At 50.0% G+C, this 24,287-nt stretch overlaps 1 protein-coding gene across 7 annotated transcripts in view; it reads right to left on the bottom strand.

The window, feature by feature from the left end:
* Positions 1 to 24,287, bottom strand: part of LOC109276660 (carboxyl-terminal PDZ ligand of neuronal nitric oxide synthase protein) — a 285,556-nt gene that overhangs the window by 141,932 nt on the left and 119,337 nt on the right. The window contains exon 1 of one of the 7 annotated variants that reach the window (XM_019465762.2): positions 22,955 to 23,166. The exons of the other annotated variants lie outside the window; for them this stretch is intronic. The gene's annotated coding sequence lies outside the window, so the exon portion shown is untranslated. Of the gene's footprint in view, positions 1 to 22,954; positions 23,167 to 24,287 lie in introns of those variants that run through there. 7 annotated transcript variants of the gene reach the window in all.

The following is a 24,287-nucleotide window of genomic DNA, read 5'->3' as shown; positions in this document are numbered from 1 at the left end:
AAAATAAATAAAAATATTTTTAAAAAACCTTTAAAACATAAGTCAATCAAGAGCTATGCCTTGTATTCATGCAGCAAATATTTACTTAGCTTCTGTTACATGAGGGTAGCATGCTATTGGGTAGAGGATGACTGTGGGAAGAAGGGAAAGGCCACACGCAGGAGAGACAGACAGACAGACAGACGGACGGACGGACGGACGGACGGAGGAAACAAACTGTGGCTTCAAGCACCTACCAGCCAAGCCAATAAAAATAATGGATGCTACAAATCACTATAATATAAAACAACAGGGAAGTGAATAATTACAAAAACAAAAGCAGCCACTAATCCACTCTGGGTGCCCCAACAGGCCACAGGAAAATACATATAAAGGAAACAAAAAGAACTTTTTGGAACTGGCTCTCCTCACCCCAGGCTGCCCTCTCCCCTCTAGGCACCCAGCCAGCCTCTTCTTAATCAAAGGTTCTGCTCTTCATCATTAGCTCTGGATCTGTGTCTGCATAGACCTGGCCCCTCCTCTCACACTGGCCTCTGCCTTCCCTCCCAAGCCATGGGCAAGCTACACACCCAGGGACCCTCCTGGGGACAGAGGCATCAGAATCAGCGCCCGACCCCAACTTCACCCCAACTCCTATCGTTAATAGAACATTATTACCTGCTCCCACAGAAATCGGAGCTCTAGAATTCCTAGGATTCTTTCTAGTAGATTCCAGTTCTCTGCTAAAGTTCTCCACCTCTTCTTGTCCCTGAAGCTTACTCGTCACGGTTCTTTTCAAGTCCACGTGTGGCAGCCACAAGGCACCAAGATCCTGAGCAGGCCTATTTCTTCTGGGTTTTAGCTTGTTTTTCATCTGGTCGGACTCTCTAACCATCTGGTCACGTTTCTTTGACTGTCCCACGTCGTACAGGAAAAACTAGTGCGTTAACGTGAGGCTCTGGAAAACCTGATCTTCCTCCAGAGAGGAAGGATGTGCTTTTCGCAGGCAAGTAGCTAGAGAGGCACCACCCTGATCCAACCAAGCTGATCAGAAGCTAAGTGTCCACCTTGTAAGGGCTGGTCCACTTCCCGTTTGCCCTCGCTCCCAGCATGCAACCTGTCGGGGCTCCAGGCTCAAAGCAGGCGGTGTTTACCAGGACCCCTTGGTAAACTCCCCGTCTTGGGCAAGCCCTGAACCACAACTTGTGTCCCCACTTGGGCGAGATCGCTGAAAGCCCTGTGTACCTATGTGGCCTCTGCCATAGGACAGCAAGCAAGTGAGAGGAAAGTGGAGCCTAGTGTCGGGCTCACCTGTCCTTCCCTCTTCCCCAGGCCTCACGGCCTCAGCAGCCTCCAGACCTTCCTTGTGTACACACACACACACACACACACACACACACACACACACAGTACTCCTGGTGGAAGGACTGGTGGGATACAAACCACTGGGACAAAACCAGGAAAACCCCAAGAAGCAAACAGCTGGCTGTATGCAGAGCTCCTCAGTCAAAACTCCAGGCTCTTCTCTGTTCAGACGTTCCAGCCCTTTCCATCTCTGGGCTGCCTCCCTTCTGTGTGCAAATGCATGGTTTCTTAGTTATACCCAGTCTGCGGTGGCCACCGTGTCTCAGTCCTCCGCCTTCCACCCTGAGCACAAACCTTAGGTTTGTTTTTTTTTATTTTAATGTTTATTTATTTTTGAGAGAGAAAGTGTGCGAGGGGGGCAAGGGCAGAGAGAGAGGGAGGCACAGAATCTGAAGCAGGCTCCAGGCTCTGAGCTGTCAGCACAGAGCCCGATGAGGGGCTCGAACTCATGAGCCGTGAGATCGTGACCTGAACCAAAGTCGGACGCTTAACTGACTGAGCCACGTAGGTGCCCCACAGACCCCTTATCTGTGTTGGCGAAACTCCTGCTTGAATTTTGTTTAAAAACCTACGTTCATCTTCCCGGTGCTACGATGCCTGTAGTTCTCTGCAATTCTATACACACACACTTTGAAAGACGTCTGCAGAGGGGGCGCCTCGGTGGCTCAGTCGGTTAAGCGTCTGACTTCGGCTCAGGTCATGATCTCACGGTTCGTGAGTTCGAGCCCCACATCAGGCTATGAGCTGCCGGCTCAGAGCCCAGAGCCTATTTCAGATTCTGTGTCTCCCTCTCTCTTCCCCTCCCTGTCCATCATTTAAAAAAAATTTAGAAAAGAAAAAAGGAAGACATCTACAGAGTTGCTCCACTGCTCGAGTGGGGGGGGGGGGGGCTGCTGGGCTGCTTCCTGTCTCTCAGGGACATGGTTTTCCTGGAATTTTGTTTGCAAACTCATCTTGGGAGTCTTCCCTCCTTATTTGCTTCTGCTGACAGCAAGGCTGGGCCTTGCCCTATCGGATATGCAACTGTGAACGAGGCTGGAAGGCAGGCTTTTAGGAACTTCTCCTTTATGGACAACAAAATGCAGGATATCAGTCATATCTGTGGTGCCATACAGTCCGGGTCCCCTCGCTGAGGACCACCGTGATGTGATGCCTCCAGTGTCCCAGCAAGGACCACGGCCCTAACACCACCTTCCTGCCGGAGTCGGGTCCTGCTCTCCCGCCATGTGTTAGAGGCACTGACACCCTTTTCTGGGGCCGGCTGTGAAGTCTGAGACATCACCACCAACCCCGCTTCCACTCCTGGTCCAAAAACTGTCCCCCTCTTGGTTTTGAATTCAATTATGTTTTAAAAAAAAAAAAAAATGTTTCCATGTGTTTGGGACAGAGGAGAGACCGTTCTCAATCTGTTTACTATATTTGTAAAAAGTCCACAGAGAAATGTTAATATGGCCCTCTTAAGTATTAAAAAACTTGCATTCTTTTTAAAAATGCTATAAAGGGGCACCTGGGTGGCTCAGTCGGTTAAACATTCGACTTTGGCTCAGGTCATGATCTCGCGGTTCGTGGGCTCAAGCCCTGCATCAGACCTGTGTCTCCCTTTGTCTCTCTCTCTGCCTCTCCCTGCTCGTGCTTTCTCTCAAAGATAAACAAACATTAAAAAGTTTTTTAATGTTACAAATTTGTTAATATATACATATACTTAATGACAAATGCATAGGAAAAAGAAAAGACCAGGAGCATACAGTCTGTTAAGTGTTAAATGATAACTCTGAGGGGCACCTGGGTGGCTCAGTTGGTTGAGCGTCCGACTTTGGCCAGGTCATAATCTCATGGTTCATGGGTTCGAGCCCCGCATCGGGCACTGTGCTGACTGCTCAGGGTCTGTGTCTCCCTCTCTCTGCCCCTCCCCCGCTCGGATTCTGGCTCTCTCAAAAAATGAATAAACATTTAAAAACAAAAATGACAACTCTGAACGTTAGATAATTTTACTTTTGGCTTAAACACATTTTCTGTAATCGTGAATATGGTGTCCAGGATGTTTTTCTTGAGTGCACAACCCAAAGGGAAATGAATGATACAATTTCAGGCAGTTTGAGATGCCCCCCCCCCCCCCTCCCTGCTCACAGCCCCCAGACAAATTGGCCCTTGAGGGCGGACAAGCTACTGGCCTACGGGAGAAAAGAGTTAAGAGCAGAGGCCAGGCCTGTCGTCAGAGGCTACTAAAGAGGGGAGGATTTAAGAGCTCCCTGAGGACAGCACCAGCTTAGAAAGACACAAAGTGCTAATGGGCATATTTATCACTCCCTCCCTAACGAGCACAGACCTCAGGAAGAAATACAGCCTGAAGGAGGGAAAGTGAGCTGAATCAGCCTACGGGAGAAAGTAAGCACAGAAGAAAGCTAACAACCTGAAGTTAGTAACGGCTTCAACACAACTTCCATAGAAAGGCCTTCCCGACGCCCCCAAACTACAACAGGGTGCTGGTAGGTTCCCACCACGCCTCTTACTATTTCGTCACTGCACCTGTCACAATTCACAAGTTCATGAAACTGCGACAATGTTCTGGGTGTATTTAGGTCCCCGCCCGCCCCTCTGTGCAAGCCCAGGAACTCCAGGACCCTGTCTATCCCCTTCCCTGCTGAAGACCCCAAGCCCAGTAAAGTTCTCTTAAATGAATGCTGCGTACAAGCAAAAACATTACTTTTAATATTCCTTGTTGCTAAGCAAACTTTATGTACCTTCATTTTGTGAAAAGAAAATAACCCGAGCCATTTGTGGTCTCTGGCTAAAGTAGGGGTGACTCCGGGGCCTCATCTACCCCAGGGACACGCTTAGTGATCCAGGGTGCCAGCAGAAGGCAGACAGCACAGGGAAGTCACCGCCCTCTCCCCCTTCGAGCAGACGAGACAGCACAGGTGGCAAACTGATGACCTTAACCTGGATTAGCTGGATCCACAAGAGTGAAAATTTTAAGGAAATGGAAGGCGAGACATCCTGTTTGAGGCACCTGTGGGTCCTTTAATCCTCTTTAGAAAAGCACAGGCACATCATCATGCACGCAAAGTGTTCCCACACACACAGATCTGGTCTCTTTACACACCCTGTCTGAACAGGGAGGCCCTGCAGGGAGGGACTCTGCCCAGTTTACAGGCTGGGGAAGGTAAGCGGAGCCCAGAGGGACAACTGGGCCGGAGCACCTGCTGTGGGAGCCGCGGCCCTGATCTACGGAGCCCGGAACAGGTTGAAGGAAGAGGAGGGACAGACCAGAAAGGACACCTTTCTCATGATTACTCGTGCTTTGTGTTGTGACAACAGTCCAGGCCTTCGGGAAAGGTGAGCGCTTTGAATAAAATAAAACTAATGAATAAGAAATAAAGGGAGTGACCTCCTAACCTGACCCCAGGGTTCAGAAAACACTGAAGTCTGTGCTGATCATTATCCCTGATGGCTCCTGAGGGACGAGAATTAACATTTTGGTTTCAGCAAGGAGCGCACGGGCTCGTGGAGGGATGGAGAGTCATTCCTGGCTTCTGGGTCTCAGGTCTATCATTGGAAAGAGATCATTTCCAACGGGAAAACTGCTTAGAACCTTATTTTTCACTGAGATGTTTCTTACTGGACACTGACTTCTCTCCGTTTGAGTCTCCCCCGGGCCCTGCTGTTTTGCTCTTGACCCATTAGCCCCTGGCCTCCCTCTGAGAAGGTCACTCTGGACCTGTGGTCCCGTCCTGTGAACACCATCAGTCTTAGCCAAAGTCATGGGGAGGATGCTGGCCGATTCCTGGGGCAAGAAAGACAGCTGCCCTAACTTCTCTTTCTCTCCCACCTTCTGCCAAAGTTTCTCTGGATAAAGTCAGGTTCAGGGGATGGGTCCAGAGCATCGCTCCTGTCTTCCTATTCCATATACTCTTCATATTTTATTTTGCTTCGGTTTTTGTTAAAGCAAAACTTTCTTTCAGAAGGACCGTCCCTCTTCCTGTCACAGCAGCCTACCTCCAAAACAACACATACTTTTCTCTTTGACCTTTCTCGGGGCTCCCAGGGTTCCAGTTCTAAGACCGTGTACTTAGAAAGCTCAACAGCCTAGGGGCGCCTGGGTGTCTCAGTCGGTTAAGTGTTCAACTCCTGTTTTCGGCTCAGGTCATGAGCTCACGGTTTGTGAGTTTGAGCCCCACATCTGGCTGCGCTGACAGCACGGAACCCGCTTGGGATTCTCTTTCTCTCTCCCTCTCTCTCTCTGCCCCTCCCCCACTCACACGGTCTCTCAAACTTAAAAAAAAAATACTAATAAACTCATTAAAAAAAAAAAAAGCTCAACCACCTTGAAAACCAAATAATGCCCTTGGTTTCCACAGGCATGTTTCCCCTGCTAAGTTATTGTTCTTCCAAAGTCAAGCCTCCACCAGAGAAGAAAAGAATGTGCAAATGTCAGAAGCAGGCAAAAACTGCCAGAATACAGGCAATCCTAAATATCAAACAGTGCCTTCAATGGAGAGGCAGGCAATAAATACATGAATGAATGAATGGTCTCAAGAATCAATCCTCACCTTATTTCCTGAGTGGGTCCCTGGGCTGCACACATCCCAAGCCTCAAAGCTATCTACTGTGGACTGAGAAAGGTATTTTTGTCCCCTCTCCTCTCTCGCCTGCAGAAACACTCTGAGATCATGAATGGAAGGTGTTAGGAGTGCCGACTTTGTTAATTACAAGGTAATGATTCTACTTCCTTTAAACCTGCAAAGTGCCGGGGAGTACAAATTAAAAGCGTTTAAACTTCCTAAAAGTGAACTTAGAGATTGTCTTTAGTAGAGTAACTCTCTGGTTAAAAAAAAAAAAAGAAGAAGAAGAAGAAGATGCTCTCCAGGGCACCCAGGCACAAGTGAAAGGTGCCTTTTGGGTTCAGAAATAAATTTTGTGTGTGTCACGTAACCACGCGTGGCACTGAAACGTTTACCTTGAGTTTGTCATCTCAGGTTCCTTTAAGGTCCCACCTGCAAATCGGCCACAGTACAAACGGGAAGCAGGGCCTCTGCACTGCAAAGCTCTGAAATTTTAATAATTTCCTACATGCTACTCAGCTATGACTATTAAAGGAGACGCACTTAGATGATTCATAAAGAAAATATTTATGAAAACAATTACAAGCACAATTAGGAATTTTTCTCAGAAATCTCTTAATCACTGTTTAATTGAACCCTGATCTCAACATCAGATTTTTATTAAACTTGTTTCTGTGCTTGGGGCGCCTGGGTGGCTCAGTCAGTTGAGCATCTGACTCTTGACTTCGGCTCAGGTCATGATCTCACGGTTCGTGAGTTCGAGCCCTGCATCGGGCTCTCTGCTGGAAGCATGGAGACTGCTTAGGATTCTCTCTCTCCTTTTCTCTCTGTGCTTCCTCTGCTCCCATATGCGCTCTCGCTCTCTCTCTCTCTCTCTCTCTCTCTCTCTCTCCAAACAAATAAACTTTAAAACAAAACAGTTTCTATGCTTTGACTTCGGAAAAACAACCCCTTTTGGACGCTTCTGCAAACATTAAGCTCGGCTTGACTCCAGAAGCCTTTGTGAGCCTGGTTTTCCTCAACCGTGGCAGTGCCTCAGCCCCTGCCCCCCATCCACTTTGGGGCAAGAAGGAAACTTCCCTGGGGCTGCTTTCAAATTGCCACAGGACTGTTCTTGGTTGTTTTCCTGTCCTTTAACGAGTTTCTCTGCTTTCTTAATAGGAGACCAAGGGTGGGGGGGAAAGGCAGCTGGGGGAAAGTGTGGGGTTAGGGAGGTGGGCCTGTGAACTGCATGTCTAAGCTGAAAGCAAAAAATTTCGTAAGTGGATTCTAAACAAGGTATCTTTTCACTGAACTCTTACCCAGGATAGGAACAGTCACAACGGTCTTGGATAGAATTTCCAAACCATTTTCTCAGAGATTCCACATCTCTTGTACTCAACATCCTGGATAAAATGTGGAGAAGTCTTTGAACGGAATGCTCAGGTGGTATTACAACCAATGAACAAGCTGGTGAGGCGACTGATGAGGGTCTACCCGTGGCTGCCAAAGGCCCAAATGAGGTACAGCGTGATCTGTAAGCACAGTGTCCTCACTCGGCCACACTCACGTTCTTCCACGCTCTCCTGACCTCCCCGGTCACGTGGGGCCTTCACCTCGCCCCAGGAGGAACGCCAAGATCCATACAGACAAGGGGAACCACTTTTCTTTTCTCCTTTTGTTTTCAGTAGTTTCAGGTGCTCGCCATCACGATCAACAGGAAAATTAAGGAGTCCCCAAAGAGGTAAAACACAGCGTAGCCTCATGACCCCCCAGCAAGATCGACTGCAATGGGCCGCCATGTTGGGCCGTGTGCCTGTCTGGCTTCGGAACTTGGATGAAGAGTAAAAATCACAGCTGAGGCTGACGGACATCACGTTTTCACTAAAATTTATCAAAACGAAAGCAAAAACCCCTGCTTGGTGAAAGAAGGACCGATGTGCGCCTTTGGTACATAAATAGAACACGAAACCATCCCCATACTATACAGAATCCTGATAATGCAGGGGGCACCCACGTCATAATAAGCTCCTTAATTAACACCAGTCAGGTAAAAAGGGCTCTCAAATGTCCACTCATGCTTGAGGACGAAAGGTCTGAGAGTGGCCACTGTTAGCGTTCCTTGTTTATCACAATAATACTGCTCAGTGCGGGGCGCCTGAGTGGCTCAGTCGGGTAACTGACCGACTCTTAATTTCAGCTCAGGTCACCATCTCGTCATTCGTGACTTTGAGCCCTGCATCGGGCTCTGTGCTGACAGTGTGGAGCCTGCTTGGGATTCTCTCTCTCTCTCTCTCTCTCTCTCTCTCTCTCTCTCTCACTCCCGCTCTCTCTAAAAAAACACTGTTCAGTCATACTGCGGAGGCTGAAATTAACAGCGGGCACTGAAGCAATTTGATAGTCCCTGAAACACTGGCACAGCCTCCAATTTAGCTATTCCGCATCTAACGAAAAGGTGTGTGGAAATACAAGGTGTGGAGAGACATACAATCACAGCCACTGCAACATTTCTTTATAAGAGCAAAGAATTTTTTAATTCACTGGGGGAATGATTATATTAATTACGACGTAATCAATACAATAGAACACTGTGAGGCTCTTAACAACGGAATGGGATTTTCTGTATACACAGGCATGAAAGGATGCCCGCAATTTACCACAGAGTAAGAAGAAAAGCTGAGAAAGTATGTATTGTATGATCCCATTTCCCTTTTAAAAAAATCAGTAGCTGGCATTTAAAGGCTCATGTTCCAGTGCTATGTTAAATATTGACATGGTTTTTAAATTTAACATTACTAACAGCCCTAAGAGTTACTTAATATTCTCCATTTGAAAACAGAAGAAAGTCAGGCTTGGGGTGTAATGATTTGCTCAAGGTCAAAAAGCCAGTGAGCTGTGGGTCGGGCACTGACGTGTGTTATGTGCATGAAAAAAACAAGAAGAAATCAAAGATTCCCAGAGGTGTTAATGGTGATAAGCTCTCTAGATGGGAGAATGGAAAAGGCGATTTCATTGTCTTCGCTACAACGTGGATTTTTCCTTTTTCCCCAGCAAGAAATTCTAGTTATAAATTGGAAAAGAAGACAGAAAATCAGCAGGCCTTCAATGGGAGTCCCTGAATAGGCGAGCGCCATGCCGTCAGGCAAACCATCGCCTCAAAGACCAGTGTTTAAAGGGTTTGGATTGGTTTTTCCTGGAACAGAGCTCTGATGGGTCGTCAACCAATTCTGGATAACAAGACTCGTCATCCAAAAGACACATCGGAGTGGTGAATCGTATCAACTTTGACCCCTCCCCCCCCATTTGGCCCTAAAGATTCCAAGCATATGCAATACGTAACTAAATAAACACCCGTGTGGAACACGACAGCAGGCCCTTGGCACGAGGCCACGGGGAGAGGCGAGGTTTGCTTGACGAGGTTACCAAAGTGTGAGGCTTTAGAGCCAGCGTGGAAAACACTGACCAGAGCAACACAGAGGGGCTCACGGAAGCTTCTGTCCTTCAAAACGCAGCAAACACTGGGCCCTAGAAGAGCCACAGGAGCCTCCAAAGTCCAGATCACAACTTATCCACCTCCTAAGTGAGAAAACTAACTTCTAGCATCTGCCCTGTGTCTGTCTGGCCAGGCACATGGGTTCAATGTGCGCTCTGGTCACCTGTGCTCTGCTCACATGGTCCACCTGCCTCCACCCCCAGTTAAGATGCCTGCTGTCTGCGGCCACGGCCCAGACCCACGCAGGCCACACGGCAGGTGCTTCAGCTGGACACAAGCGAGGGCGGCCTTTACAAAGAAGGCAGAAACTTCCCGTCACCCGCTCACGTGCCCATGTGACAAGCAGACGCGACTTCAGTCCCGTGTGGATGTGTCCCCTTTCCTGGGGGCACGGCAGAGAGAAGTTGCCTCCTGAAAGGTAAGGTTGCCAGCAGCAGGTTCCCCATCAATCCTGCCCTCAAGCAGCCACATAATTACAGCGAGCCTGGCGAACCACAGAACAGAGCTTCAAACCTGTTATTCATAGAAGACGAGAGAAAACGTCTTTCTAGAAGGCTGCTGGAACCCAGTCCTGCCCACCAGAGGCGACGAGCCACTCTGAAAGCGCACTTGGTCTCCAGCGGCTCTCCCAGTGAATCCTTACTGCCCCCCACCTGTTTCCTCAAGAGACCAGCAATCGTAATCCTTTCAAGAGGAAAAGGATTCATCTGGTTTGGGTGGGGAAAAAAGGAAAGAGATTCAAGGATGATGGAAGACCCAGGACCTTGATCCACAGCACGTGGGCAAAGAACAGGCAGGGGAGAGTGGTCATTTTTAATTTTTTTAAGGTTTTTCCTTTTTTTTTCTTTTCTTTTTTTCTTTTTTTTTTTTTTTTTTTTGAGAGAGGAAGAAACAGCGAGGGAGGGGCGGGGAGAGAGAGGGAGAGAGAGAATCCCAAGCAGGGTCCACACTGTCAGTGCAGAGCCAGACGTAGGCTCAAACCCACGAACCATGAGATCATGACCTAAGCTGAAACCAAGAGTCAGATGTTTAACTGACTGAGCCACCCAGGTGCCCCAAGAGCGGTCATTTTAAAGAAAGGCAGAAGGACCAGATCCCTGGGGACCAGGAGATGGAAAGACGATGAAACCAGACCTAAACAAATAATTCTAGGGGACAGCCCACATCCCCGGGGACAGCCGCTCCCAGTAGCTAGCATTACTGAGCACGTACATGCACCCCCCGGTGGAGGCTCCGGACATACTGTGTCACCTGTCACGGCAACACAATGAGGTGAACGTCCTGACCCCCACCCTACCAGCAGAGGCAGGGCTGGAAAGTTCAGGAGCTTGCTCGGGGAGAGAGCTGGCAAATGACAGAGTCACGCCCCACACCCAGGTGTAACTGAATCCCCACCCCTCCCCCGCCCCCCCAACCCTCCATTAAGCACTACGAAACACCGTGCTTGCACATGAAGCTGCTGTCAGTCACCCCAGAGACCCTCCCCTGGGCCCTTCGGGACCGTCCTAAGACAAACCAAAAACTAAGCGAAAGACTGGCTTAGGCCGAGCCATCAACAAATGCTCTGGCGATATGGAGCCTAGCAGGGCAGAGAAGAGAAATTCCAAACTGGCTGCAGAAACAGTGTGGAACCCACAGCGCCCAGAGCTGTATCTGCCCTCCAGCAGAGGAAGCTCCTGAAAGTGACCCCACATGCGTGGGCCACTGGAGGGGACAGGGCCACTCCTGCCATCCTGTCTGTTGCCTGATAGGCTGGGCTCCAGGAACAGCAGGGGGCTGGAGGAGGGGGCCACTCAGTGAGGCAAACTGGCCTTGCAGGTGTTTTACTGCTCCCAGCAAACTACACGTGACCGTGGCCCCCAGAGACCAGCAAGCCCCTCATCAGTCCTGAAGACACTCTCTCAAGATCGCAGGGTGGTGAGACCTGCAGGACTTGGCTCGGGGGGTGGTAGGAGTGGAAGCCATTGACAGTCACAACTGATTATGGAAACTTCCTGGGATCCCTCAAGGGCATAACCAGAGAGGCTTGGTTTCAGATGGGTCAGAAAGCTCAGAGCCCGGTCATCAAGGCAGTTTATTCATTAACCTGATGTTTGGGGGCTGATAATGCAGCCCGTTTGTACAGATTCAGGGGAAACAGTGGCTCTGTGGGGACAGGTGACCTCATTTCAACCCAGAGTGAGACCTCAGGTCACCAGGCAAGGAAGATTCTGCCTCCCAGTGATTTTCAAACTTTAAAGTCTCGGGACTGCTGCAAATAGAATGTTCCCAGGAAGCTCAGACTTTCGGCTGGTCAACAGTAGAAATGCGCTCATGGGCATAGAGGTGGGGCCTCCAGGAACAGGAAGACCCAGGTTCTGATCCCAAGGCAGCCACATATCAACTGTGATACGTTCAGGAAGTGAGTCTCTCCACAACTCAGTCTCTTCATCTCTAATGAGGGGATCATACTGCTTCCCTCGCGGTTATTTGGGAGAAATCAACGAGACTACGTGAAGGTTCCGGATGCTAAGCCCATGACAGCATGATCGTCCCTGCACCTGCGGGCGGAAGCGGCTGTGGCCCAATGGCTGGCAGGATGCCACCAGTCAGTCGTAAACCAAGCAGCAGAACAGAGGTGCTTTAAAACAAGAGGTGATTTAAAAACTGACACTGAGCAAATCAGAGAAATGTACCAAAAAGGGGAAAAGAGAAAGAGAAAAGTGTACACACGAGTTTAATTACATTCACAGGGTTAATGCCAAGGTCACATCCTTTGCTCTGGCATTGGTGAGTCAGCCACATACACTCGCTCTGCCTGGCTGGCACCAACAGTAATTGGGACGCCATACTCATTTGATCATACAGAGGCCAACAACAGATGTGGACCCAAATGGGGAGTGGTCCAGTATGGTGAAAAACACCGCCAATTTGGAGCTGGACCAAAGGGTCTGTCTGGATCTTGCTAGGTCTCGCCCTGAGCCTCAGTTTCACCTAAAGGAGACGACACAGGTGCCGGGGGGCGGGGGGGGGGGGGCCTCAGTCGGTTAAGCGTCAGACTCCTGATTTCAGCTCAGGTCACCATCTCACGGCTCCCGAGATCGAGCCCCACATTGGGCTCTGCGCTCACAGCGTGCAGACTGCTGGAGATTCTCTCTCTCCCCCTCCTCTGCTGGTATGCTCTCTTTTCGCAAAAGAAACACTAAAAAATAAATTAAGTATTAAGTAAAATTATATTATAAGTACTCTAAAGGTCGCCACTTGAGCCAAAGGGGCCCTGGAGGATTCAGGCCTCTCTGGGCGTGAGTGGAGGACTGCGGGGCCATTCTGGCAGAAGACGTCCCAGCGGTGCCCAGAAATAACGCAAGCTAGCGGCAGGGCTCAGGCCAGGGAGCAGGGCAATTCTAAGCAGAACACCGTGTCCTGTGGCCTGGCAGCCACGGATTCATGTTTGCATCTTAGGAAAAGACCACAAACAGCACGACTTCACAGAGTAACAGAAAAACACCGCCCAGGGCTGTCCAAGCTGCAGGTAAAGGTCTCGGCACGCCGGAGGAGGGCACAGCAGTGCAGCTGCCCCGGCAGGTGCCGGTGCAAGACCAGTGTGGCCCGGCCAGGCAGCTTCACGCAGCACGGGGGCAGGACCGCAGCGGCCCTCAGCAGGTGCTGAGTGGCTCGACTCTGGTCGTAGGGCCCTAAGAGGGGGCACTTCCTGGGACGCGTCGGGGAGCATGTTCAGAACAGTCACGAGGACGTAAAGGCCACGGGAGGAAAGCGGATATAGGACCCATGAGACACCTCCCAGGGGTGCTCAGAAACACCCGGATAAGCTTCAGGGCAGAGCAGCATAAAAGTCTCACTGTCGAGGGGACACCCAGGTGCCTCAGTCGGTGAAACGTCCAACTCTTTGATTTCGGCTCAGGTCACGATCTCACAGTTCGCGAGCACGGCGTCGGGCTCCGTGAGGACAGTGCAGAGCCCGCCTGGGATTCTCTCTCCCTCCCTCCCTCTGTTCCTTCGCCTTTGCGTGTTCTCCTTCTCAAAATAAATAAATCAATTAAAAAAAAAAAAGTCTTACTGTAGTGCTAGGGGCAGAACCAGAGGAACGTTTTGTTTTGTTTTTTTATACTGAAGTTGCTCTGTCTTTGTATTTTTTTTTAATTTTATGATTGTTTCTTTAAGTAGCCTCCACGCCCAATGTGGAGCTTGAACTCATGACATGACCCTGAGATCAAGCGTCGCATGCTCTACCGACTGAGCCCGCCAGGCGCCCAACTTGTTCTGGTTTTGATGCTCCACTCGCTGATATGGCCCTGGAGGGGGTGGCGGGGAGTGATTTGCAAAATAATTTTAAGATTCAAAGATCATAATGGTGACTGAGTAACTCCAAGCAACTAGAAAGGGCAAGAGAAACAGAGGAACAGAACTCATGAACACGTCTGAGCGCACACACGGAGCTCCCACGTGGTGGGAGGTGGCTAACGAGGAAAAGGACGTTTCAAAAAGTCAGCAAGATGGACGGGACGGCAGAAGAGGTTCATCAGCCATCTGGGGGTAGGAGGAGAGAAACACTGAGGATTGCTTTTGATCAGGAGACAAATTGCAAAGTAAAAATCCAGCCGCTCCCTCGCATGGCGGCCTACCCTTACCACGGGGGACAGCGTTTCGGCCGTGCGGGCTCACCTCCCTCTTTATTCTTCTCTCCAACTAGACTGTGAGAGAACTGAGGGCCGTGTCTTAGGCTCACCTCCTCGTCGCAAGCGCCTAGCCCACCTGGCAGGGAGGAAGCACCAAACGGGTGTTTCCTGAATGAACAAAAAAACCGTTAAGGGAACTGAAATGGAAGCGGGCCCCTGGACCCCATGGCGAGAGAAAGCTCTGGTCTCACGAGGTCGCCAGAGAAGGCCACTCACGCGTGTGGCGTTTCCCTGAATTCCATTTTATATACAGTAAAACCTTGCATAATTTGTTCCGGAAACATGCTTGTCATCCAAAGCACTCCTATATCCGAGCGAATTTCAAGAACCATTGAGTCAGTTGTGATCATGTGACCTTCGGGGTCAGGTACCACTCGCATCGCAAGACACTGCTGGTTTATCAAGTTAAAATTTATTAGACACGTTTGTTCGTCTTGCAAAACCCTCGCAGAACAAGTTACTCTCAATCCAAGGTTTCACTGTACTCTTTCATGGTTTCCGAAGCACGCGTTCTGTGTCCAGCCAGAAGCCTAAGGTCCTAGAGAACAAGGGCCCCAAATTTCGACACCCCCGGTTTCCAATGCCTGGCACCACAGTGCAAGATTTGGGGTCTTCAACAGTTATTCATTAAATAGGCTTGAATAAAGGAGACGAGAAGAGGCAAGTAAAGTTGCTCCTAGTGGGCAAGGTTCCTTCAGGTTGATTTACAGGAGAAACGAGCTGGCTGTTTATCAGGCTTCATTGCGACAGGCATTCCGCAGGACAAAGGCGGCCTTTCAGAACGACAGGAGCGGCCGCACCTTCTCCAGGGCTCCGGCCTCGGTGTTTCCACGGGAGAGCTCGGGGTCGATAGTAAAGTGCGCTGGCACAGGCACATGCCAGGGAAGTTGGCAGGGCACCTGCCCAGGCTGGGACTGACTCCAGGCAGCCTGGCGAAAGTCAAGAAAGCTCGTAATTCATCCAGAGGAGAATTTAAAAACAATCCAATTAGTGGAGTATGACTGCAGATTGGGCAACTGAACGTCAGCTAACTTCAACAGTCAGGGCAGGGAGTAGGGGACGGGCCCATCCCTCTCTCCCCACAGCACGTGACCCAGGTGAAGGTGAAAGGTCTCCCGTCTCTTGGATTTGACAGCTCCGGCCAGATCAGCCTGTCAGCAAAAATGCCTGCACAGGATCAGTGGGAGAGCCTCCTCGCTTAATGCAGAAATTCCTAGGCAGGCAGCTCCCCGTGCAACTACTGCTAGATTAAAGGGGCAAGACAAAGGAGCTAATTAGTAGATAAGGAAAGGCCCTGAGACAGGAAATCCGGTAGGTTATTACAGCTAGTGCTGCAGAGGAGAGTTGCCAGGGTATCTAAATATGTACACAACAAGGCATAAGGGGCCACGATCACAAGTTCACGTCCCTCCTAAGGAAACATACATGCCAGGGTTTTCAGGTCACTGCCTAACTGCACCTAGGTTCCTCACAGTTGGGGAAGTAGGCAGCCAGCCCCGCCCTGATCCCCACCCCCGACTCCAGGGGCCCTTCACCCACCACCCCCCCCCCCCCGCCTCGATACAACTCCACACTCCACCCCCATACTGTTCGGCAAAGTCAGGGATGGTTTCGCTGGGCAACAATCAGCAGCTTGCCATCTGAGCTCAAAGTAGTCAAGGCACAGACTTCCAAGGGACAGCCTCCAGGCTCATCGGGTAGCTGGTAATGCGACAGACACGTGCCCTGGTCAGCGGGATCCACTGCCCTGCCTGAGAGAGTTCGGAAACTAGACATTCACAAACACAGCAAAAACTAATTCTAAAATTCATATGAAACCCCAAAGACCCCAAAGAGTCAAAGCAATCTTGAGAAGGGAGAACAAAGCTGGAGGCATCACCCTACCTGATTCAGAACGCAATCACAAAGTCACCGTAACCCAAACAGTACGGTACAGGCGTAGAGAGACAAACACAGACCGACGGAAGCCAACCGAGAGCCCAGAAATAAACCATGCGTATACATATGGTCAGCTAACCTTCAACAAAGGGCACCAAGAATATACAATGGGGAAAGGGTGGTTTCTTCAATAAATGGTTTAAGGAAAACTGGATATCCACCTGCAGAAAAAAAATAAAATAAAATTGGACCCTTCTCTTAACCCATAAAAATCAACAGAAAAGAGAAGGAAGACTTACGACCCCAAGCCGCAAAACTCCTAGAAGAAAACAGGAGGGGCAAAAATCTTTGACATTGGCCTTGGCAATGAGTTTCTGGCTAGGACACCAAAAGCTAGGTAACAAGAGCCCAAACAAGTAGAACTACAACAAATTAAAAAGCTTTGGCACAGCAAAGGAAACCGTCTGCAAATGAAAAGGCACCCTACGGGTTGGGAGAAAATAACTGCAAACCATGTATCTGCTAAGGGGTGAATGTCCAAAATGTGTAAGGAACTCCCGACAACTCAACAGCAACAAGACAAATAACCCAATTAGAAAATAAGCAACGGGCCTGAACAGACATTTCTCCAAAAATGACGTACCAACGGCCAACAGGTACGCGAGAGGGCGCTCAACATCACTAGGCACCAAATAAACTTCGAAACAGAAAGAGATACCCTTTCACACCTGTTGGAGGACTCTTCCCAACAGAAGTGTTGGTGAGGATGTGGAGAATAGGGAATCCTTGCGCACTCCTGGTGGGAATGTAAACTGGTACAGCCACACCGGAAAAACAGTCCGGAGGTTCCTTAAAAAATTAAAAATGGAACTGCCACATGATCCGGCAATCCCACTTCTGGGCGTACACCCAAAGGAAATGAAGTCAGTCCCTCGGAGAGGTATCTGTGCCCCCCACCTCATGCACCATCGTTCACAACAGACAGTACGTGGAAACCACCGAGGTTTCGACAAACGAAGGGATAAAGAAATGATGGTGTGTATAAACACATCGCGAACTACCGTTCAGCTTTAAGGAAGGAGACTCTTTTCAACAATGTGGATGAAGCCGAAGGACGTCGTGCTAAGTGCTATCAGCCAAACACGCAAAGAAAAAACCCGCATGACCTCACTTATATGTAGAATCTTAAAAAATCGAATACGTAGAAGCAGAGAGTAGTATGGGTGACGAGCACCTCGAGGTGGTGACAAGTGGCATAAAGACGTCCGGTCAATTACAGAGCGGAACGGGCACTGCATGGAGCCTGACAAAAATGCTCTCGTGGAAAGCAAGGACGTCACAGAGAAAGGCGGTCTCAGACAGCCCAGTGATGGGACAGTCAAGGGCCTGAAGCAAACAGTTTCCGGAGAAGGTAGATTAATTGTGGTCCTCGGTCACAGCCAACTCCCTGGACGACGGATTCAGAGCTGCGCAGAGACCGACAGAAAGCAGCAGGGGACACCACGTGGCTTTTGCTTGCCCCTCAGTAGGGCAGGACGGCTCCCAGGGAGAGAGCTGGGCAGAGCTGGGCCCAGCACTGGGGCCAGTCACTGGCCCAAGAAGGTCAAGCCAGGACCCCACGGCCAGTAAAATCTCAGATTTACCACGGCCTCTCCAGGCTCCCCCGTGGCAGCCTGCTTCCCACCCAGAAGTTTCTGAAGAAATGTAACTACAGAGATGCTCTCTGCCCATCAGTGTCCTCACTTGAACACCCATCCCACCCACCCCAAGAAATTGGTCTTTAGACGGCAGCTCTGTCCATCTCCCTTCCCATTCTCTTCTCAAGGATCTCAAGACATAAAGAAAAATCAACAATATAAAATATCTTTTTAATGTTTATTTATTTTTGAGAGAGAGAGGAGAGAGAGAGAGACAGAATCCGAAGCAGACTCCTGGCTCCGAGCTGTCAGCACAGAGTCCTACATGGGGCTCGAACTCACGAACAGCAAGACCACGGCCTGAGCCGAAGTCGAACGCTTAACTGACTGAGCCACCCAGATGCCTCTAAAAAAATTTTATTTAATGCACAGGGTGAGAAAGGACTTGGAGTCACCCAGTCTGGCCACTGATCTGATAGCTCAGTTTCTGCCGAGCCAGGATCAGCCTCGGCAAGAGAACACCGCCAGTGCCTAGAGCGCTTTCCCTCTGCGGGCTATTTCACATTCCAACAACCCTGGCAGCTAGAATGTTCTCCCGGGCCAAATCTGCCTTCCTACCACACCTGGTTCTGCTCTCAGCTTCCTGACAGTCTGTCCAGAAGCTGAAGACGGACGGCCAGCAAGAGCCTGGTCTCCACTAAGTGTTGGGAAGGCCCTGGCCCAAGCCTGCCTCATCCATTTCTCTTCCAGGAGCATGAAAGAAGTGGACTTCAGGGTAAAGGAGAAGTCGCGTGGTGGTCAGAGGCGGAAGGGACGGAAAAGATCCTTTAAATCCTTCTTCTTCCTTCAAGGGCGAGCCCGGGCCTGGAGAAGAGAAGCTTCCTCACTCAGTCCTCACAGCCACTGGGTGGTAATGTGAGCTCTCCTCAGTTCTGGGTCTGCTTGTACTGAGTTCTCCTGGGGTACGCTCCTCACTTTCCCAACAACACCGTGGGCCATTCTCACTACCGCTGTGCACACGCACACACGTTCAGTCCAGCGCTGCTCCCGACCTACAGGCCTAGACCTCCGGCCTTTGGTTATCCTGGTCCAACCTTACAGGTAAAACTGAGCCCTGGGACACTTGGGCCCCATACTGGCGCCCACACTGGGAAGGGCACAGCAAACCTTTCTGGAAACTACTCCCCAGCAAATTTAGGACCAGCTCGTATAAAAATGGCCAACACACAGTCCCCGCAGAGGTGTGATGCCGTGAGTGAGAATCCAGAGGAGGAAAAACTTTACCCATAAGCTTAGTCTATTAATCAGTTTCTCCAACGTAAATCTGAACGAGGGACGTGCTACCCGTCCACTCCCTCCCAGTGCTGGCATTCTGAACGTAAGGCACTCCGGACCCAAGAGTCAGCAAGGAAAGCAAAATGAAAACCAGGAAATTGTAAGTATTTATCTAATACACGCTGACTGACGATGATGAATACGGCCTCAGACTTTCGGTTCTCCCCGGCCCCAGCTGGAGGAGGTACAAACCAGGAAAATGAGCTGAGCCTATCGAAACGAACGCTTATTAAACATTTACTCTATCGTCTGTATACAGGCATTGTGGAGATAATGAAAATTCTCCCCCAAGGTATTTATAACCTAACTGAGGAGACGAGATACATGGCACGTCTAGAACACAGTAAATCAGGGCTTCTCAACTAGGAGTGATTCTGCCCTTCAGGGGACATGTTTCAGTGTCTGGAGACATTCTGGGTCGTCACACCTGGAGGGCGCTACTGATACGAAGCGGACTGAGGTCAGGGATGCTGCTAACGTCCTATAGGGCACAAGATCCCCCCTCCTGGCCTCCCCCCCCCCCCGACAAAGATTTATCTGGTCCAAAATGACAGTAGTGATGAGGTTAAGAAACCCTGAAGTAGACGCTCACCAGAATTCATCCAATTCAGGGACGCCTGGGTGGCTCAGTCGGTTAAGTGTCCAACTTTGGCTCAGGTCACGGTCTCACGGTCCGTGAGTTTGAGCCCCGCGTCGGGCTCTGGGCTGACATCTCGGAGCCTGGAGCCTGCTTCGGATTCAGTGTCTCCCTCTCTCTCTGCCCCTCCCCTGTTCACACTCTGTCTCTGTCTCTCAATAATAAATAAATGTTTTAAAAAAACTGCTGTAAGAATTCATCCAATTCAGTATTTTTTGAGCACGTGCATGTGTCAGGTTACAGGCATATCGTGAATTGGAAGTAAGACACGTCTCTTTTCTGAAGGCTACGTAAAACAACTATAAAATGCAAGGTGTGAGGCAATCCAAAGTTACACTGGGTGTGTAAATGCTTCGGGATTCTGCTAAAAGGAAGACACCCGAAAGCCAACATTACTCAGGAAGAAGATGGGTCCCCAAGCTTGGTCTTGGAGGAGAGGGGAGTCTGGGGTGGGCAGGCTGAGGGCATTCCGGCAGGTGAACGGGCTGACTTAAGGGACAGCATCAGCCTCACCGGTTTCGCTGTGAGAAAGGCATGCCTGGTGGACCCACACGAAGCCCACCGGCCACATAATCACCAGCTACAGAAGCCGGGAACCTATGTGTCTTCACCAGTGCCTGGGACAGCATGCGGACTTGATGGATAGGATATAATTATGAAATGACCACAAAAACATGAACCACTGGGGCTCCTGGGTGCCTCCGTCGGCTACGCGTCCAACTCTTGATCGATCTCGGCTCAGGTCATGATCTCACGGTTCAGGAGCTCGAGCCCCGCGTCGGGCTCTGGGCTGACAGCTCAGAGCCTGCTTGGGACTCTCTCCCTCTCTCTTTCCCCCTCCCCTGCTCACACGCTCTCTCTCAAAATAAACAAACATAAAAAGAAAAAATAGGAACTACCATCTAACGGCCATCTGCTCCATGCCAGACAGTCTGCTTAACGCCGTCTGCGGAATCTCCTTCACTCCTCACCACAACCCTGGAGAGCGCACAGGGCTGCCGTCCTTAGAAGGAGGAAACCGGGCGATGGAACGCACAGATAAGTCAATCAACGGGTGGGTAAAGAAACGCCCTGAATGGCCCTGGCCTCTCCTCCTAACCTAGAATCCTCCCCGGTCTACTGTTCCCCAGCTCTCCGGCTGGCCCCCCCCCCACATCGGTGCACGTACGCAACGGGGCTGACCGGCAGCCAGTGCGCACAGCAGAGGCGTCCGGTGGGTGGCTGGTGATTTTACAGGGGTCCCTAAGGCCTGTGTCACTGGCACTATGCCCAGCTCTTCCCAGAGTTTCTGCTGGCCAGAGCCGGCCCCGTGGAAGGGAATGAAGCAGGAACACGGTTCCAGGACATCCTCGGGGAAAAGGCTCGAGGTCCCCCGTCCATGTTCCCACAGGCGGCAGGGTAGGGCAGCCTGTCACCAGCACATTTAACAGAGCCTCTAATTATGTGATAAAAATCCTACTGGCGACTGCTTTTCCCGGAGCGGCACGTTACCACCATCCAAATATTTCTCAGGCTCTAAATAATAGGGTAGTTTTACAAGGCACGTATCTACAGCAGCTGCTGCAGCACAAATAGGTACTGCTTAATCCCTCCTGTTTATACAGTCTTCCTACCATTTATAGGATGCTCTTGTGGCTTCAGTTGACTGGATCCAAGCAAGCAGGTTAGGAGACAGGCCCCCTTATGTTCCATTCCACGGCGGAAGAGATCAAGGCTCAGAGACGTACAGTGGCTTTCCCGTGGTCACACAGCAAGGTCCCAGCCCAGCTACCTTTTCCAGCAAACCCTGGTGTGTACCAACCACTTGCAGGACCTCCTTGGCCATGGGGCAATTTTCGTCCTCCTTTCCTAGCCTATGTACTCTGTAAACAACAAACAATGCCCACTTGTACGCCAACGAGAAGAAATCACGGGTCCAAAACCTGATAATCCCTTCTCTTCTTACAACAAGGCTCACCCAATTCTGGGGTTGGCAAACTTTTCCTGTATTAAGGCCAGACAGCAAATATCTTAGGATTTTGGAGCACAGACTATCGTAACCACTCAACTCTCCTCTTAATAGTGCAAAAGCCGCCACAGACAATTTACGCATGAATGGGTGTGGCTGTGTTCCAGTCAACTTTACAGAAACAGGTAGGTGAGACTAGTGTGCTGACCCTTAAATTGTAAGATCTTCCTATTTGTTAAGGATTGAACAGCCACCCCCCACCCCCCACCCCCCAACCAAAGCCATACGTTGAAGCCCTAACCTCCAAACTGTATTTGAAGACAAGGCTTCAAGGCCTTCAGGTTAAATGAAGTCAAAGGGTGGAGCCTGATCCCATAGGGCTGGCGTCCTCAGAAGAGGAAGGGACACCAATGTGTACATGCACAGAAGAAAGACCAGGTGAGGACAGAGCAAGGAGGAGGCTGCCCGTGAGCCAGGAAAAGAGGCCTCGCCAGAAACCAACCCTTACGGCACCCGGACCTTGAGCCTCCAGAACGCTGAGAAAATAAATTTCTGTTGTCTGTGGTTTTCTGTTGCGGTGAATTCATCTGCAGCCCAAGCAGACTAAAACACCATGCTCCAACAAATCTGATCGACCCATTAGGGACTCAGAAAAATAAGGAAAAAACAATTTCAATGGAAATAGGTTTCAAATGCCTCAGTCCGCTTCCCTTTCCAGAGCTCCCTGAATTAAAGGGCCCTTTATTCTAATCCAAAGACGTGGCTCCACATTGCTCCCCCACCACCCCCAATTCCACACCCCCTCCCCCCCACCCCACCCCCGTTTCTCTGAGCTTTCCAGTTACTTATGTAACATTCCCTGGAAGGCTGTATGCCGCTGTTTTCCCTTTCCAAATGTAAATAGAGGATCCCCAGGTTGCTTAGAAAGTGGTTTTCACGGGGTGCCTGGTTGGCTCCATCGGTGGAGCATCCAACTCTTGATTTCGGCTCAGATCATCATCCCGGGGTCATGGGACCGAGCCCCCAAGTGGGCTCCATGCTGCGTGTGGAGCTTGCTTCAGATTCTCTCTCTCTTCCTCTGCCCCTCCGTCCCCCTGCTCTCTCTTAAAAAAAAAAACAAAATAAAATTTAAAAAGAAAGAAATGAAGACAAGAAAGGGGTCTTCACTTTCTCAGCTAAGAAAAAGTGGACTGAAAGACAAAGAGGTAGGATCCCTGATGCACACACACTTCTGGTTAGCATCTTAGGGAAGCAAATACGGGTCACATGCATCAGAAGCAATCCTCTGAAAGTGGGGGAGAAACAAACCTTTAGGAAATAGTCTGAGGAGACCTCTGAGCAAGAAAAATGAAGAACCACCAACAGGCTCCCAAAGCACCGCTCGCTCGCAGAACGAGGTCGTCTGCAGAGTTGGGAATTTTGCAGGGTGGCTCACAGCAGAACTAGCGATTAGCACGGCACTGACCTACGGCAAGGCGACTGCCAGTCCCAAACCTGCAATTCAGTGCCGATCACGCCTTCCGCCCATCTCCACAGCCTTCCTTAATAAAAAGCTCCGCCAGCGATGACACCAGAAGACTCCCCAGAGAAGCTGTTTATGTTGTTCTGGACGGAACGCAGAAATGGAAACGCGAGTGTGGCAATACGAGCGTCGTGTTTAGAGAGACGCAAGGAAAACCCTATAACTTTGAGTCCCATTTCCAAGAAGCATCCTGCTTAACGAGTTCTGCTTTCTCCATTCACTTCACAGTTACTCTTTGCCAGAAGGAGAAAAAAAAAAAAAAGGCATGGCAGGTAGAGAAAGAGCCAAGCTCGCTCTTAATGCTTTGTCCCACCATCAGCCAGTACAAGTCCACACCGCTCCCCATTAGATAAACATCCGCGCCTTCTAAAACAAATCCGAAGCTCCTTCTTAAAAACTCCTAAAATAGAACTCAAACCGATCCTGGAATTGCGAGAAGAAATGAGGTAACGTGTGTGCAGGCACGAGCAGGCCCAACACAATAATCAACAGATGTTTTGCTCAATAAATGTATACATAACCACCAGGAACCAGCTTCTTGTCTGGGGTTCACAGGGCTTCTGGTCACATTCTCATCCTTTAAGAAGTTGGGCACCATCTTGGGGCGCCTGGGTGGCTCAGTGAGTAAGCGTCCAACTCTTGGTTTCAGCTCGGGTCATGATCTCATGGTTTGTGAGTTCGAGCCCCACGTTGGGCTCTACACCAAGCATGGAGCCTGCTTGGGATTCTCTCTCTCTCTCTCTCTCTCTCTCTCTCTCTCTCTGTCTGCCCCTCTCCCCTGCTCACTCTCTCTCTCAAAATAAATAAATTTAAAAAAGAAAAAGAAAAAAGAAGTCAGTTCTGTTTCATCTCCAGGACAAACTGATGAGCACTGAGATTTCTGGCAATACATTTATGCCACGTAAAGTATTACAAAACCCTTCGATGCCACGTGTCATTCAGCCTCATGAATGCTCGGCTGTGCACGGAGCCCAGTTATCTTCCCAGCCACTTCTGCAAAACTCTTGGGTAAATTTTAGTAGCTGCTTCTCAACGTTCCCCGGTCCTACCCTGTAAACAAATCACCACCCATTCACATCCCACGCGAGCACCCACAGCCACACGTGCGCACATAGAATCCCCAGAAAATGACAGCAACGACTGAGTGATTCAGATTCGTGATCATTTCTAAGAATTAAGGAAAGCTGCAGCTTGACATCTACATTCTTCCATTCCACTCCCTTCTGGAAACCACTCCAACAGCAGCCGAGGGCAGCTGCACCGATCGCAGGCTGGG

Source organism: Panthera pardus, unplaced genomic scaffold (assembly GCF_024362965.1).
Source record: "Panthera pardus isolate Hobbes unplaced genomic scaffold, ASM2436296v1 HiC_scaffold_21, whole genome shotgun sequence".
Lineage (NCBI taxonomy): Eukaryota > Metazoa > Chordata > Mammalia > Carnivora > Felidae > Panthera > Panthera pardus.
This window is presented reverse-complemented; position numbering and strand designations above follow the sequence as displayed.